The following is an 18,540-nucleotide window of genomic DNA, read 5'->3' on the forward strand; positions in this document are numbered from 1 at the left end:
TTTATTATTACCGGTCGGAAAATTAGCTTCTCTTTTATGATTATTGTAGTTAACTATGTTGCTTGTATAACAGTTGGAAAATTTTACCTATAAAGCATGTGATTTCGCATGTTGGCGACCAATTCGGACGTCCTTCATTTCTTTCTCCCCTTCAGCATGAATCGACTATTCTTGGAAAGACGCGAAGCAGGGACCTACAAACGGTGGGCAAACTATAACTGGGATCAAAAAAAAAAAAAAAATGTAAATAGCTTAAATGTGTAACTTGTTATGTGGATTGACTTCTGAGAATGAAATTGATATTTTCAGATTACAGTATTTTCAGAGTTTTTATTGCTTACTTTCAGACCATATTTTTCACATTTATTTAATTTTGCTAAAAGACACTTGAAGATGTATAACAGATTTATTTAAGAGGGTAATGTTATCTGCATAGAGTAAATAACTAAGCTTTAATACCACTTAATAATGTGATATACACTATCTTGTCAAAAGTATCCGGACACCCCCTCTGTAATTCGTAAACTGACGTCTAGATGTCACTACAACCTCACTTACGGTATAAAAAGAGACATGGAGCTATGTGTGTTGTTCACTGATAAGAAGTACGAGCAGAATGGGTAGGTCAAGGGAGCTCAGTGACTTCGAACATGGACTAGTTATTGGTTTCCACATCTGCAAACAATCTGTCAGAGACATTTTAACACTCCTCAAGTTGCCCAAGTCAATAGTTTGTGATGTGATTGTGAAGTGGAAATGTGAAGGCACAACAACAAAACCACTGTCGGATAGGCTGTGTTTAATGACAGACAGGGGACATCGAAGAAGGTGGTTTGTGGAAATCTCCAGACATTGAGCTAAACAATCGCCTGAGAGTTTCACATCTACTAACTGTCCCACCAGCACCATGACTGTGTGTCGAGAGTTAAGAGGAATGGAGTTCCATGGTCGAGCAGCTTCCCATAAACCAAACATTTCTCCTGTGAACGCTAAGCTCCATGCAGTGTAAAGTGGTGTAAAGAGAGTGAAGACAGTGGACAACTGGAAACATGTGATTTGTAGTGATGAATCACGCTTTACCATGTGGCACTCCAATGAGAGGATCTGGGTGTGGCAAATGCCTGGAGGACGATTCCTGCCAGTGTGTGTAGTGCCAACAGTGAAATTTGGAGGAAGTGGCATTACAGTGTGTCGGTGTTTTTCATGGAATGGACTTGGCCCTCTCGTAACACTACATGGAAGTCTAAATGCAGAAGGGTACAAGGACATTCTGACGTGTTGTGTATTGTCTATGGTAGAAGATCAATTCAGTGATAACTATTGTATGTATCAGCATGACAATGCTACCTGCCATAAAGCAAGGTCTGTGAGGGAATGGTTTGTGGGCAATAACGTTCCAGAAATGAACTTTTATTATCTTTACTTCTGTATCTTTTCTTCTTAATCTATTTTACTGTACTATTCTCCAGAAAACCATCACAAACATCCTACTACTACTACTACATATCTGTGCAACTCTTAGACCTTTAAAAATGGGGATCTTAGTAGTGTACATTCACTGCTTCAATAAGACAAGCTGTCTCCTAGACTCTCCCTGAATATTCAAGTAATGGGCTTGCCTTTCAAGAGTTAACAGTGTCACAGTAAGTTTCCATAGACAAGGTTCAGAGCTTACTACAATGCTGGTATAACATCTGTAGTAATCTTAGTATTCCTTGTGCATTTATTACTTGTTTAATGGAATATTTTCAGCACAAGGAAGGATTAAAATTAATTTTAATGCTTCCAATATTTCGTTTCAGTCACTGAGACATCTTCAGAGATTACAAATAACTTTTGTGATAACACACTCAAATACAATACAATACTAAGTGAAACATGTGAGTGACTCTAAAGTCTTGTGTAGGTAGTACACCCTCTGTGGGCATTTGTAGGTGGCCTAGGATGTAACATGGGATCTCTGATGATTAATGTTTCCCAAATTTTGGGAAGTTTTATGCAACCATATTTATTTAAATTCGGTTGATTTCTGAGTGCTGCCTCAAATTCTAAAAACAGTCTTTCTTTTCTGAATTTGGTTGTTTTTCTCCAGGAGATCCTGTGGGTTGTATCCAAAACATGGTCTGCAAGGTTTGATTGACCATAGTCGTGATTGCAGATGTATGATTTGTGTTCTTCTAAACGGATCGTACTGATCTGTGTGTCTGTCTGAAGTAAGCCACCCTGCAAGAACAGGGTACTCTATATACTCCAGGCACTGAGAGAGGAAGGAGCTGATCTTTGGTGGAATAGATAAGGGTAGTAAGTTTATGGTGAGGCTTAAACACTGTGTGGAGGTTGTACTTTTTTTTAAGGACCTGGCTATTTTTTTCTGATGTGCCATGGCTGTAGGGTATGGTGACGGCATCTCTGAATTCCTTCTGAAGAGATGACAGGGAAATGGGGGAGGAACTGATTATTTTTTTAATTCTGTAATCACTGTGGCCATTGGAAAGGAAAGTGTTGTGTATGTGGTTGAGTTTGGTTGAAAGGGAGATTCCACTGGAACAAAACATCTGGCTCTATTGGTTAGAGTTTTAATAATGCCATATTGTTGAGAGGGGCGGTGGTGGCAGAGTTTATGGATGTATCTGCCTGTGTGTAGGTTTTCTATATACAGGAAGGAAAGGTTATCATTAGGAAGGTGTGTTACTAAGGTATCTAGGAAGGGTAAACTATTGTTATTTTCCTTTTCCATCGTAAACTGGATTCTTGGATGTAGGCTATTGAGGTGACTGAGGAAGGAGTCTAATGTGTCTGGGCCTTGAGGTCAAATAGCGAACACGTCATCTTAGCCAGATGGAAGGTTTGAGAGGGGATGAGTCTAAGGCTCATCCCCTCTCAAACCTTCCATCTGGCTAAGATGATGTGTTCTCTCGTTTTTCAAAATTTTCCATGTAAAAATTGGCAAGAGGAGGTGGTGGGACCCATATCAGTTCCCTCTATCTGTTTGTAGATTTTGTTCTTCCAAGGAAAATAACCAGAATTGGTGGCAAAGTAAAAGAGCTCTAACTTTTCCTTCTTTTATGTTAGGGTGTTATAGTGTCATTTAAGGGAATATTGGTAAACAATGAGGTGATGTCAAAGCTTACCAATATTCTGTATTATTTAAAGTTAGATTTTCAATTAAGGTTTTAAAATGGGTAGTTTTTTATGTAGGATGTGTTAAGACCAGTGGGGGGGGGGGGGGGGGTTAGTCAGAGAGTTAGCCAGCTGCTTTAACAATTTGTAGCAAAGTAAGTGCATCAGTGGCATCTACTACTGTAGGTCTTAGGGGGGAATTAGGTTTGTGGATTTTTGGTAAACCGTATATCTGGTGGGGACAATAACTGAAAGGTTTAAGTTTTTTGTAATGTCTGGTTGCCAGGAGGATACTTTTTAAGTAAGTTTTTTAACTTGAGCTTTTGTGGAATCGTATTCTAGTGGGATGTAGGTAGTCCGATATCGGAAAATAATCTCGATTTTTCGATAAAATTACAATAAATTCTGTGTGATGCTACAGCGTTCCCCCTTTTTATGGGAGTTCATGGTACCATCTAGCCTCCCCAAATTTTATCCGTGCTCTGGAACCGGCATAGGCTGACGAATCAGACCTATGGCTGGGTCAGTTTTCCTGACTGTAATCTGTGTGTGTCCTCGGACCGGTTTGCCTGCTTGTGGGATGAAAAACACCAAATAAACTGGCAGAAAAAACCCTGCTGTCCACACCCAAGACCGGCTAACTTGACTATGGCTGAGGAAGATCCTTGAGTTCCTCACGTCGTTGACGGGAATCGAATCTAGGACACTCCTTCCCCAGGCATATGGTTGCGAAGCACAAAGCCACTAGGCTAACCGCGCAGACGATTTTTCAATTATATTCTGTGTTGTTAAGGGCAACTGTGGCATTATCCTTATCTGCTCTAGTGATGACGATACTCTTTTTTTTCCGTAATTTTCTGAGGGCAGCGAGTTGTCTGGAAGATAAATTACTTTTTGGAGGTGACAACTGGGCAGGGATGTTGGCGATGTCAAGTCTGATGTTGGCTGTTTCCAGCACTAAGAGACAGATTCAGCGTTCAATGTTGTACATTATATCTAGCACCATCACCTCCTTCGGTGCGAAGGCAAAATTGTGGCCAAGGCTTAGTGCACTAATGGCATCTTCGTTGAGTCTTTTTGATGATAGATTGACTACTGTCTGGAGCAGTTGAACTTGCAGTAGTGGTTTCTTTTGATTTACACAGGTTGTTAAACTTTTCGATGTATTTATTTTTTATTTTTTGGAATTCTTTCTGTGCAGAAGCTTCTGAAATGTCTGAGAGAATGGACCAAAAATTCAGGAGAACTTTAGTCCATTGGAGCTATTTTCAGTACATTCTCAGATGACAAATATGATTTTAATGGTTCATAAATATGTAATAGTCAGTAAGGAAGTAAGGATAGCTATCTGATTTTTGAATGATATGGTAGTTGTTTAAACTCAGTATCCAAAAAAGTCACATAAATCTTAAGTTATTTTTTTTTTTATGAATAGAGAACATTGGGAAAAAAAAGTGTTGTTTTTGAAAATTAAAGTAACTGTTTCCATTGCAGAAGAAGATTTGCAAAAATGATGAGCTGAGTTATTTAGAATTGGTTGGACATCAATTCCAATCAAATTTTCATTAATTTTAGATTGAAGTTTTGAAAATGCATTATTTGAACCTCCCCTCATATGTAAGTGCTCCATTTTTAAAATCATAATGCTGTACAAATCATTTAAACAGTGTTGTAGCTGAATTGGCATCTGAGAAAACATCAATATAAAATATTTCATAACTCATTTAAAAAGTTTGTTACAAAAAATGGTCTGAGTATGTTATTTACTATAGTTGTAGCATTTGTTCTTGCACAATCATTTTCATGCATGCATAAAAAAGATTTTAATGTATTTTCTTTCATCAAAATCAAAATACTTTTTATTATTAAAAGTAACTATGAAATTAGGTCAATATAACACTGATAATGTCGTACCATGTGAAAGGAAAGTATTGCTTCATCAGCTGCTATTAATTTTCTTTTTGTTTTCACAACAAATGAATTCAAGAAATTTGATGTACCATCTTACGTTTGGAAGTAGTTACTGTCTTACTTTTTACTGGAAACATGTTGATTCGTGTCCATTTTCCTTTCATATGCTATAGCAGTAACGTTTTTGCAAATTAAAGTTTGCCTCCCATTCCTGTATGTTTTTTCCAAATAATATATCCTGTTTATCGGTAAAAATGAGCTAAAATGAAAATAGCAAAAGTTTGGAGGAATTTTTAGAAATGCAGATGATGCTTGCTATATCGAACCCCTGGGGAACAGAAAAAAGGTTTGCTATAATGAATTTTTAGAGAAAAAAAAATTATCTCTGTCATTCCATTCCCATGAAACAAAGAAAATAGTGGGAAGTAGAACAAAAGAAATTATGGGAAATCATACACTGACAACAGAACACATAGATAAAAGCATACAGAACAACATGAAAAGTACAAATGCATATAAAGAAAGAAGAGTATGAAATTTTGAAATGTTACTTTAAAGTAATGTCACTTAGAAATCCTTCATAGTAAACTGAATATGTGTGGTCTGTATCATTAAAATCAAAAATAACATGGAAACTTCAACAGTTAGTTCATCCACATCTAATTACAAAGGGGAGAAAATAAGTAATGAAAATTTGTCAACTGAAGAATTTGAAGAAATGAAAATTTGTCAATTGAAGAAAAAATGAAAGAGTTTTTTCATTTTTTTCTTCAATTTTTTCTTGTGCTCTTAGAGAATACAGAGACAAATGCAAGAATGCTAAACACTGTGTAAAACTAGCTAAACAAAAGTCATGGGAGGACTTTGGCAGAATATAGAAAATAAATATCAAGAAGGTGGCAAAATATTCTGGAGGTTGTTGAAGAAGCTTAAGAATGGAGGAAAGAGTGCTGTAAAAGGAATTAGAGATGATAAAGGTGACATGAAAACAGGAGAAAAAGATATCCTTGAAGTATGGAGTAATTACTTTGAAAAACTGCTAAATGAAACAAGCAGTGATGACAGCACTGTGGTAAAAAACACTGACCAGGCATGCAGTCAGGAATACATATCCATACTTGAAGTAGAAAAAGCCATCAAATGCTTGAAATGTGAAAAGGCAGCAGGAGTAGATGATATTCGACCAGAAATGTTGAAGTATGGTGGTATAAGAGTCTTACAGTGGCTGCACTGCATAGTTCAGAAAGCCTGGACAGAGGGAATTCCTGATGATTGGAGTAGAGCTCTCATAGTACCCATATATAAAAAGGGAAATAAAACTGAATGCGAGAATTACAGAGGTATTTCCCTACTGAGTGTTCCTGGCAAGATCTATGCAAGTATACTTGAGAAACGGTTGAGAAGAATTGTGGAAGAAAAGCTTGGTGAAGAACAAGCTGGATTCAGGCCAAATAGAGGCTGTCAGGATTAGATCTACACTTTACGACAAATAGTCGAGAAAGCATGGGAATATAACAAAGATCTGTATTTAAGTTTTGTCGATCTGGAAAAGGCATATGACAAGGTGCCAAGAGAGAAGCTATTCAATACGCTGCAGTTATATGGTGTGTTATTTCAAGCAATACTTAGTCTTTATTTCAGTTGTAAGTCAACAGTTAGAATTGAAGGAAGTACAGGAAGATGGTTTAATGTTAAATCTGGTGTGAGACAAGGATGTACATTATCCCCTCTGTTATTCATTATCTATATGGATCACATTATGAAGGAAAGTGGTATTAAACATGATATCAAAATTGGAGATGTTAATATCAGCTCTTTGCTTTATGCGGATGATGTTATACTTCTAAATAAATCCGCTACAAGTCTGCAAGATTCTCTGACTAAATTGAATAGCTGTTGTAATAGATATGGTATGAAGGTCAGCAGTAAAAAGACAAAGACAATGAAAATAGGCAGAATCTTTGAAAATGTCAACTGTGTTGTGAATGGAGAACCTGTGGAACAAGTAAAACATTTCAGCTACTTAGGCACAATTTTTACTGAAGATGGTAAAGGAAATATAGAAATAGACAACAGAATCAGCAAAGCTGGTATGGTGGGAAGTCAATTGAATGAATTCATATGGAATAAGAGAGAAATTAGTCGGAACACTAAATTAGCTGTATACAAGACAGTGTTCAAACCAGTTTTAACTTATGGATCTGAGAGCTGGGTCAGAAGTAAAACACTTGACCAAAGACTAGAGACCACAGATATAAGAGTCCTGAGAAAGATTATAGGTGTGAACAGATGGCATCAATGGCAATATCATATTAAAAACGAGGATATTAGGAAAGAACTTGACATTGTCAGCATCCAGGAATGCGTTAGCAGAGCTAATCTCAGGTGGTATGGTCACTTAAACAGAATGGGCGAGGAAAGATTAGCAAAACAAGTGTTCTCTGCCAGGTTGGCAGCAAAACGACCCAGAGGAAGACCAAGATATAGGTGGATTGATACGGTACAAAGGGCCTTAGACAATAGAAATATAAGATCTGATAAGGTTGGAGTCTTGACAAGTAACAGACTGATTTGGAGGAAAATTGTAGATAGGAAATTAATAATGATGTAATTTTTTTTCATGTAGTACTATCATATCCTGTACACCCCTTGAGGGTACACGGCAGGAATTTGATGATGATGAATTTGTCAACTTGCAGTAGCCAGCTCAAGAGGAAGTTAAAGGGATTGGCACAGTCAATGTGAACCAGTCAGCTTCCTAATTGGACAGAGACCAAATGATGGACAACTGGGAGAAATTGGTATTATTCTCTTGGAAGTGCAAATTAAAGATATTGCACAATATACAGCATTTCTTCTTTAATTTGAAGTTTAATTAAAAGTTATGGTTGATAACAGCTCATTTTGTGTTTGAAGGATACTTTATCCATATGTTAAAAACTGTTCAGATTTAGATCTCCCCCCCCCTTGCATGTCTTTAGTTTACTATGAAGATTTCAGTCATGTAAATGTCATTTACAAACCATTTTGGAATTAAAACATTAATTCTTATTTAAAAATTTTCAGTCAATATAATTTTTTAGCAAATGCTTATATTCTAAAGGGGGACACCCCATATGGTTTTTCCTGTGATTTATATGAAAAAAAAAACTAAAAAACGTAAATGACATATATTTAGACATACTTTAAAAGCATAATAACATGAATAATGTATTTTCAGACTTATCTTGGAGAAGATCTTCCTGTTCTTGTCATGTTAACTTTAAAATTTTTGAAACATAAATTTCATGAGACATTGTTGATAAACATAAAGCCATAAACCTTGGGGGGGGGCACTCGGGGGAAAGTGAAAAGGTTTTTCATCTTCCCTTGATCAATCTTCTGAAGAAGACCCTCAAGTCAAAATGGCTCACTCACTGTGAGGCGCATTTTTAATTTGTTCATTCGTTTTATGTCACCACAGTATGTATTCCTCTGTTTTTAAAAATTTCCATATATGTAGGTAGTTTTTAGTATTGAGACCACATATTAATAATATAGAGTTTATTAAAAATAAACAATTAAAAAATCTGACAAGTTTCATTCGTCGTAAGACTTGCATCATCAGGGGTAATGGTATGTAAAAGTTTAATGCAACAAAAGCTTATTGACAATTAATTACACATATTTGATGTTTTTATAACTTCACAACTGTCAAATAATTGAGAAACCAGAATACAATTGATATAATCGTTACTGTATGCGTATTGGAACATTGCTAGTTGTTGTCACGTTCTGTGGCTCACGCGTACTATATGCAAGGTTGTTAAATTTTTGATGAAGGCAGACCCAACTTGATGTAAAATCAAGCCTTGATTTTTAGTGCACTGTGTAGGAATATTAGGCATTTGTACAGCTTCTTTAAATTTCCTTGTGGAACAGTTGTTATCAATATATGACGTTTGTCTTTTTTGCCAGAGTACTTGATGGCCAGTAGTGGCTGTGGAATGCTAAGTCTGATTTATGGTCCCTTCTTTTTTCGATGTCTTACATCCTCAGACATGAGGATCTCTCCCGACCTTCCTGTCTGGCCTACATAACAAATGCCACAAGAGCAATGAATCTCATAGACACCTGGTTTTTTTTATGGGGTGATGTGGCAGTTTTGGTGGATGTAGGAATCTTGATATTTTTGTAAAGGTAGAAAATCCACTTTTATGTTGTACTTGCAGAGTAATATAGCCAATTTGTCTGTGACATTTTTGATGTACGGCAGTGTGATTGCATTCTTGAAATCTTGTTTAAGTAAGGGAGTTGCAGAAGCTGTATTAAGAATTTTGTTGATCATCTTGGGTTCAGAACCATTAAGTGTGAGGTTCTGTGCCAGGTAGTGTAATTCTTCATTTCTCTTTGGTGTGTGCTAGATATAGTGTATACTCTGTCTCTCAAAGTTTTAATTACCAATTTTTTTGCAGTGGATGGTTGTGTGAAGTGCATTTAAAAATCTTCCCATTGTGGTGGGTTTTCTGTATATGGAGAAGGATAACCTTTTTCCTCTTCATTTACTTCAGTAAGCATATCAAGGAAAGGTAATTTTTTGTGCTTTTCTAGTTCAACAGTGAATTTTATATTTAGATGCAAATTGTTTAGATGATCTTTAAAAGCAAACAGGTCCCTTTTTAATAAAGTTTAACTTGCTTCAACAAGAAAAAAGAAAAACATCTAGATCAGTCTAAAGTGGTGATTAATCTTTCTTCCAGAGTCTTGTCAAGAACAGAAAAAAATCTCCTAATCAAAGGTTTTAATTTTGCCTTATCTCTACAGAATATTCCAAAAGTAGACATCATTATGCAAATTGAGAAAGGAATCTGCAATCTTCCTAGAGATTCAGCAGATCTCATCTGCATACAAAGTTCACATTATTATTAAAATACCATGTAGAAACTTAACTAAATTGGAATCCATAGCCCTTAAAAAATTAAGTTGAGATAAAAACATAGTTATGATCAAGGTAGATAAAGGAAATGCAACAGTTTAGAAGAATATGCAAGAAAAATGAATATCCTATTAGAGGATTCCAATACTTATTCATCCCTAGACAGGAATCCCACATGGCATGCACATAATAAAACTAATGAGTTGATTAAAAAGTTACCTATTTGACTAGAAGAACTAAAAAGATCTTTATTGTCAAAACATCCATTGGTCTCGAGAATTTATGGAGCACCAAAAATGCATTAAAAAGATATTCTGTTTAGGCTGATTGTAGATGGGAGAGATTCTCTGACCTCAAACTTAGCAAAATATCTGACAAATATGATAACACCATACATAGGAAAAACAGAATCATTTATAAAGAGTGGTTTGCATTTCATTAAAAAGGTAAAGGATATAAATATAGAACCTTCAGACATCAAGTTTCAATATAGTCAATCTCTTCACCAATTTACCTAGAAATGACATGGTGGATCTACTTGGAAACCTTTTTCCACCAGACACTTGTAGGACTATACAAACACTGCAAGGAAAAACTTTTTTCACTTATCAAGGCAAATATTGGGAACAAAAAGAAGGGCTTGCCATGGATTTCCCTCTTTCTCCAGCTCTAGCCAACCTTTTTATTGAAATTTTTGAAGCAAATGCATTAAAAGCCTATTAAAAAAAATCCAAAAGTTTGGCTATGTTACATAGATGATATTTTCATCATTTGGTTGAGAACGGTAGGTGAGCTGTTTGCTTTTAAAGATTATCTAAACAATTTGCATCCAAATATAAAGTTCACTGTTGAACTAGCAGAACAGCACAAAAAATTACCTTTCCTTGATATCCTTATTGAAGTATATTTAGTCCATTGTGAGTCCTTTGTTCTCATTCCTCAGTGGGTATGATTTCCTTTGTTTTCTTTTCTGCCATTTCTTTTGAGCATTTATGGTTGCTGTTGTTTCCTGTCTTCTGATCATGACTTCATTTGATAGGAAATTCAGTTTGCTATTGTGAAGGTATTGAGTTTTTACTGTTTGTGCTTTACTGAGCTTAATATAGCATTGGTTTGTGGAGCCAGGACTTTTCTGTATTACATTATAGCACACCATTTCATTATGGTGGTGTTTGCTATAGTGCATGTCTACTGTAAATGCTCAGTAGAAATATATAGTTCATTGAAATATATTGCAGTTTGTGATAATAATATTAAAAATTCTTGCTAACCATTACGATATTTGCTTTGTGAATTATTTTCCAAATTCTAGTACAGGCAACAAAATCAAAATGACATTATATACAACTAGGTATGAACATAATGTCAGAGATACATTTCACCATTTTGGTACTGGTGCACTTGGCCCACAAATGTGAATAACTTAGCAGCCTTGACTGTTCCACCTTGCTGCAGGCTGTGAAACGTTTTCTATCTTCATCTTGCTGTGTAAAACAGGCCATGCTTTTCTACATTTTAGGCTAGCTTACAGACTTTGGAAGCACATTTGTGTGAAAATCAGCTCATGCCATTTCACCCAACTTGTAAAATGAGCTGCAATCCTAGTGATGTCCTTTTTCAAATTTTCTCTAACAAAGCAAGCAGGCACATGGCATTAAAAATTAATTCACATGAGTCAGACATTAAAATATTCAAAATAAAATAACTTTTATGTAGTACATAAGAAATATTAACAGTGTAAAAGTAAACAAGAAAAAGAACTAGACTAAAAAAATGCTGAAGTTAAAGTAACAATTTAACGCAGCTGAAATAAAAAGTATTATGTAGATGATGGATTAATTTCTGCAACAAATATGCAGTTCAAAGTGGTAAGAAACACTGAACACTGGCCCTTAACACTGAACTAAATCACATCCTCAACACTTTCTCAGCCAATGGCTACCCCCCAAAAAAAATCCAAAAAATATTAAAACCTACAAACCACAGCCCCCCCCCTCCCCTCCACAAAAAAGATTACTCTAAATCCATCACCATTCCCTACATCCGAGGCACCACAGAAAAAATTACCAAAATTCTAAAAAAACATGACCTCACCTCCTGTTACAGGCCTTACAGAAAATTGGCATCCCTTATCTGCTCTACCACAGACCAACCACTTCCCCTAGACCTACCTGGTGTATACCAGGTCCCTTGCAGTTGTAAACTGTCGTACTTTGGATAAACAGGCAGGACAGCGAATATCAGAATTTCTGAACACAGGGACTACATCTGGTTTTACAAGTATAGCCATTCTGGTCTTGCAGACCATGCTCTGGATACTCGCCACAGAATACGGTGGAAGAAAGCAACAGTAATACACTGGAGCAAATATAAATTCGAAAGATTATTTATGGAATCAGCCTCTGCCCTAAGAAACTCTCCAAACCTCAACAAATTTGGTTGTATGCGACTGCCCCAAATTTGAGAGGCATACATCAGCAGACCTTCAGCCCAACGGCCAAGAACGCCTACTTAGCCCACCAGAGGGCACCATCAGGACTTCTAGGAGAACGATAGCTTCATATCTTCATTCTCAGTTACTGTATTGTTAGAGCCTGTGTGCACCTGCCTTTTTGCAAGTTCCTTTTGAAAATGGCAATGTGACATTGCCGAAATATCGGAAATATTTATTAAAGTGTAATTTAATTTATATTCGGATCTACGTTGTTTCAATTCCCTAAGTGATTTAGATATGGTAAGAAACAGTGAGTTTGGATGTATCTGGTTTAGAAAATTAACATTTATTGCATCTTAATAAACTAATTTTGTATATTTATTTTTCACACCTTCAGAATAAACAAGTAATTCATATTTCAGACTTATTTAAAGTAATGAAAATTTCTTGTACAACAGATTTAATTTGCACAAATGCTCAATTAATAAAATTAATATCCTCTGCTGCAAGTATGTATGAATTTTATAAATGAAACTAAATTCAAATATAAACGCAAATGAGTGTGGTGATTAGAGGGAGAAATGATACAAAACATTATAATCAAAAAGATGGAATTAGGATCAAAAAGCAGACTGCTAAGTTTCCATAACAATAAAAGTTTAAAAGTTAGGAAGTTGGAAGTTTATTTTCCACTTGGTTAGATTATAATAAATTTAGTTTAATCCTTTATTCAAGTGTAAGCAAACAAAGTTTGCACATGAAGTATCTTCAGGACTGAGGCAACATGTAGTAAAGGTGGACCAAGCTCTCATCACTCCTTGTCTCAGTATCTCCCATAATACAAAGCACATCTCCTTGCAGACATGTATAATGATATGCATTAAGGGAAGGGCCACTACCCAGACCAGTTTCGACCTTTATTGAGGTCTCGTCAGTACCACCTTATTATTAAATTACTCTGGATTTAGAGAAACATGTTGGAAGTTTATTTTCCACTTGGTTAGACTATAATAAATTTAGTTTAACACATTTGCTACCAACTACGAGTATACTCGTAGTTGGTATATGACCCTCACAAGCCAACTATGAATATACTCGTACTGACCTTGAAGAAGTGAAAGTGCTTGGCGTGCAGTAACAAACTATGCCGGAGGAGCGTGGCAGCGAACGTGTTAATCCTTTATCCAAGTGTAAGCAAACAAAGTTTGTGCCTGAAGTATCTTCAGGACTGAGGCAACTCGTAGTAAAGGTGGACCAAGCTCTCATCACTCCTTGTCTCAGTATCTCCCATAATGCAAAGCACATCTCCTTGCGGACATGTATAAAGCATTAAGGGAAGGGCCTAGTGGCCCTTCCCTTAATGCATGCGAGTTGCCACAAAAGATACACCTTTTGACAACTCGTATAAGTAAATATGACTTCTCCATTGCTACTGCCTTAGGATCACCATTTTTGGGTCTGACTCCCACTGATGAGACCTCAATAAAGGTCGAAACCGGTTAGGGTAGTGGCCCTTCCCTTAATGCATAGCATTATGGGAATGCATAGCACATGTCCACAAGGAGATGTGCTTTGCATTATGGGAGATACTGAGACAAGGAGTGATGAGAGCTTGGTCCACCTTTACTATGAGTTGCCTCAGTCCTGAAGATACTTCAGGGGCAAACTTTAGAATAAAATAATGAAGACTATCATTAATTCCAGAGACAAAGGGAGAGAGGTAACAGATAACTGCCACTAGCTCATTTATGATAAGGTGACGAATGTGTTGGATAAGGAAGAATTATATACTGTGATATTCTTGAACTTCGCAAAATCATTTGATAGATTGTGTACAAGCTGCAGAGAATAGAAATAGTATATTGGTTAGATGAATCAGAGATTGGCTCTCTGAATGATACTAGCAAGTTTTGTATGATAGAGCCATGTCATAGAAAAGAAAGGTGACCAGTGGTGTACCTCAGGCACCCCCCCTACTGTTTAACTTGTATGATATTTCATCATCATCATCAAATTCCTGACGTGTACATATGATAGTACTACATGAAAAATTGACATCATTACTAACTTCCTATCTACAATTTTCCTCCAAATCAGTCTGTTACTTGTCAAGACTCCAATATTATCAGATCTTATATTTCTATCGTCTAAGGCACTTTGTACCATATCAATCCACCTATATCTTGGTCTTCCTCTGGGTCGTTTTCCTGCCAACCAGGCAGAGAACATTAGTTTTTCTAATTTTTCCTCGCCCATTCTGAGATTAGCATACCACCTGAGATTAGCTCTGCTAACACATTCCTGGAAGCTGATAATGTCAAGTTCTTTCCTAATATCCTCGTTTTTAATATGATATTGCCATTGATGCCATCTGTTCATGCCTATAATCTTTTGCACGACTATCATATCTGCGGTCTCTAGTCTTTGGTCAAGTGTTTTACTTCTCACCCAGCTCTCAGATCCATAAATTAAAACTGGTTTGACACTGTCTTGTATATAGCTAATTTAATGTTATGACTAATTTCTCTCTTATTCCATATGAATTTATTCAATTGACTGTCTACCATACCATCTTTGTTGATTCTGTCGTCTATTTCCATATTTAATTTACCATCTTCAGTAAAAATCGTGCCTAAGTAGCTGAAATGTTTTACTTGTTCCACAGGTTCCCCGTTCACAACACAGTTGACATTTTCAACAATTCTACCTATTTTTATTGTCTTTGTCTTTTTAATGCTGACCTTCATACCTTATCTATTACAACAGTTATTTAGTCAAGGAATCTTGCAAACTTGTAGCGGATTTATTTAGAAGTATAACATCCGCATAAAGCAAAGAGCTGACATTAACATCTCCAATTCTGATATCATGTTTAATACCACTTTCCTTCATAATGTGATCCATATAGATAATAAATGACAGAGGGGATAATGTACATCCTTGTCTCACACCAGATATAACATTAAACCAGCTTCCTGTACTTTCTTCAATTCTAACTGCTGACTTATAACTCAAAGACCAAGTATTGCTTGATATAATGCCCCATTGACAGTATATAACTGTAGCATTTCACATAGCTTCTCTCTTGGCACCTTGTCATATGCCTTTTCGAGATTGACAAAACTTAAATACAGATCTTTGTTATATTCCGATGCTTTCTCAACTATTTGTCGTAAAGTGAAGATCTGATCCTGACATCCTCTATTTGGACTGAATCCAGCTTGTTCTTCACCAAGCTTTTCTTCCACAATTCTTCTCAACCGTTTCTCAAGTATACTTGCATAAATCTTACAGTTCACATCAGAGAGCTGCTCAACTTTTATTCGCTATAAAACTTTCTTACATGTTATTCTTTTCAATATGAAATTCAATTTTATCCTGCTCAAGACTAAATGGTGATTGCTTCCAATTTCAAATCCTCTGTACACTCTGGTGTCCTGCACCAGGGAGAAAACATCACTATCAACAATAACATAGTCAATGAGACTTTTCTTATTCCTTGCCTCTTCTCTCCATGTGAATTTGTGCACATTTTTATGTTGGAACATGGTGTTAGTAATAACCAGTCCATGTCCTGAGCAGAAATCCAACAGGTATTTGCCGTTATTATTAGCTTTGCCCTTTTCTCCAAATTTTCCCAAAATATTTTTGTATGTCTGACAATCATTTCCTACTCTGCTATTTAGATCCCCAACAAGGACCAACTTTTCCTTTTTCATTGTGTCAGTTGCTTTTTCTAAAGCATCAAAAAATTCCTCCTCTTCTACCTTAGTAAAACCTTCTGTTGGACCATAGGCACAAATAAGTCTCATTGTCCAATTCCCCATTCTGATGTTTGCCCACATCACTCTACTTGAGACTGCCTGCCATTCAAGAAGATTAGCCTCGTATTTTGTGTTGAATGCTATGGCTACTCCTTCTTTTCCTTGATTGTCATTTCCTGAATATAACATTTTGTATTTATTGTTCAGAAAGATCTGACCAGTTTTTGTCTTTTCTGTTTCAGTCACCCCTATAATAGGATTATGTATGAATCCTATTTATGTAGATCTGGTGCTTATCTAGTTCTTTAGCTAGCTCCATTTCTTTGCCATTCAGGCTTCTTATGTTGATAGTACCGATCTTTAACTCTGGTGATGTTGAGTTGGGGTGTGCTTTCAGATTTGTTCCAGTAGCTGACTTTTTGCTGTTCACCCTGGTTCCCTGGCGAAAACAACTGGGGGGGGGGGCTTGTTTATCTGGGCGACACCCCAGCTGGTGTGAAATTTTGTCATGTTGTACCATCATTTTCTATATTGTGATAAGCCAATAAGAATTCAATTTGGTCGGCTAAATCCCAAATTGCCAGCCCATCCTCATTCGTTCAGTATCCAGGTAGATACCCAACAGGGTGCACTACGAGAAGGTAAGGATTGGACATTAGGTCAGAAGCCCTGGTCGGTATGATATTTATGATATTTCATGTGGATTGACTGGGGATCTTGAAATGTTTGTGCAAAGTTAGGTAGAATTACCAGGAGTAGTGCTGATGTAATTCTCTACAGGAAAATTTGAATAGACTTTTAGTTGGAGACAAATGAGTTGGGTTGCAGTTTTAATGTTAATAAATGCAAGGTGTTATGCTTTGCAGTAAAGAGACATAAGGTTACATACTCTATTGGTGGAACTCTATTTCAGTAAGTGGATGAGATTCGGGATCTTTGAGTGATAGCAGACAGTGGACTAAAGTTCTGAGAGCACATTGCACGTGTTGCAAAGACTGCACATCTTATTGCTACTATGATAAAAAGTACATTGACATTTAGGGATAAGGAGGTGATGGTGACTCTCTGTGACATTGGTCAGACCACATATGGACTGTTGTGCTCTGATTTGGTCCCCTAGTTTTCATTGTGATGTGGAAACACTGGAGAGGGTCCAAAGATGAAGAACCAAAGTGATATCAGGACTCTGGAGTGTAGGTTATGAATAGCATTTGAGAGAATGTTGATTACAGAGATTGGTGGATATGAGGAAAAGAATAGATATGATAGAGACCTTCAAGTTGGTTAAGAGATTCTATCAGATTAATGCAGAAATTATAAAAAGAGTGGATGTTAAGATGCGAAGAATGAGAAGCCATCCCTGGAAGTTGTACAAAGATGTGGTGAAGGAGGGTGTGTGGAGCAGATTTTTTACATGCAGAGTAGTTAGTGAGTGGATTGCATTGCCTGAGTCATTGTGAGTGCAGGTAGTATAAATATAATTAAATTCAAAGCTCATCATGATAGACACATTGCTGGTTGAGTGGGCCTCCCACGATAAGTCTGTTGACTCCATGGAGGGTTACCATAATAATAATAATAATTACTTTGAAAGATTGTTAAATGAAACAAGCAAGTAGTGACTGCGTGATGGTAGAAGACACTCAACAGGAATATCAGGAAAGACAACTGAATGATATTTGACCAGAAGTGCTGAGATATGGAGATTTACAGTGCATAATTCAGAAGACTTGTTGCTACAATTTTGTTAACCTAGTCCCTTCATTACACCATGTTGTTATAGTCTCGCGTACTGTGACAAACTGTGTTTTTGTGCTCTGAAGATGCTGGTTATAACACCTGCGAAATATCAGCAATAAGTCAATAAATAATTATTTACTTATAATTCTGTGTTCTGATATATACCATCAAAATTAAACATCATATAAAGAAAATTGTCTGCATAAAATAATGAACTGAGTTGAATATTTCCACATTCGCTATTAGGTTAATGCCATTTTCTTTCATAATATGATCCATATAGATAAATTAGAGTTGGCAACAATGTGCACCCTTGTCTTACATCAAACTGGCCTTCTCTACTTCTCATTTCAAAAAGTGGTTTGAAACTTGCATAAAAATGGGTTTACCACTTAAATGCAGGTTATATATTGTTATGTATGAATCCTATTTATACTCCATAATTGTGTAGTGTTCATCAGCTTTTCATAGAATATGCATGGTTTATGAGGTGAATTCAGAATATGAATTTAATTATATTTATTTGTTTAATATGCAGTATCATCTAAATATGAAATATCTAAACTTTTCAAGTAATTACCTATGACTTCTAAATACTTAAATTTTTGATCCCATACTGAAGAGCAATTCAGTGCCATGTTTTGGGGTACAGGTGA

The 18,540-nt window shown here is 36.2% G+C and overlaps 1 protein-coding gene across 1 annotated transcript in view; it reads left to right on the top strand.

Moving 5' to 3' along the window:
• Positions 1-18,540, top strand: part of nes (lysophosphatidylcholine acyltransferase 3 protein nessy) — a 389,051-nt gene that overhangs the window by 282,896 nt on the left and 87,615 nt on the right. The window lies entirely within an intron of this gene.

The sequence above is a fragment of the Typopeltis vanoorti genome, chromosome 18 (assembly GCF_054136105.1).
Source record: "Typopeltis vanoorti isolate ZY-2024b chromosome 18, IOZ_Tvanoo_1.0, whole genome shotgun sequence".
NCBI lineage: Eukaryota > Metazoa > Arthropoda > Arachnida > Uropygi > Thelyphonidae > Typopeltis > Typopeltis vanoorti.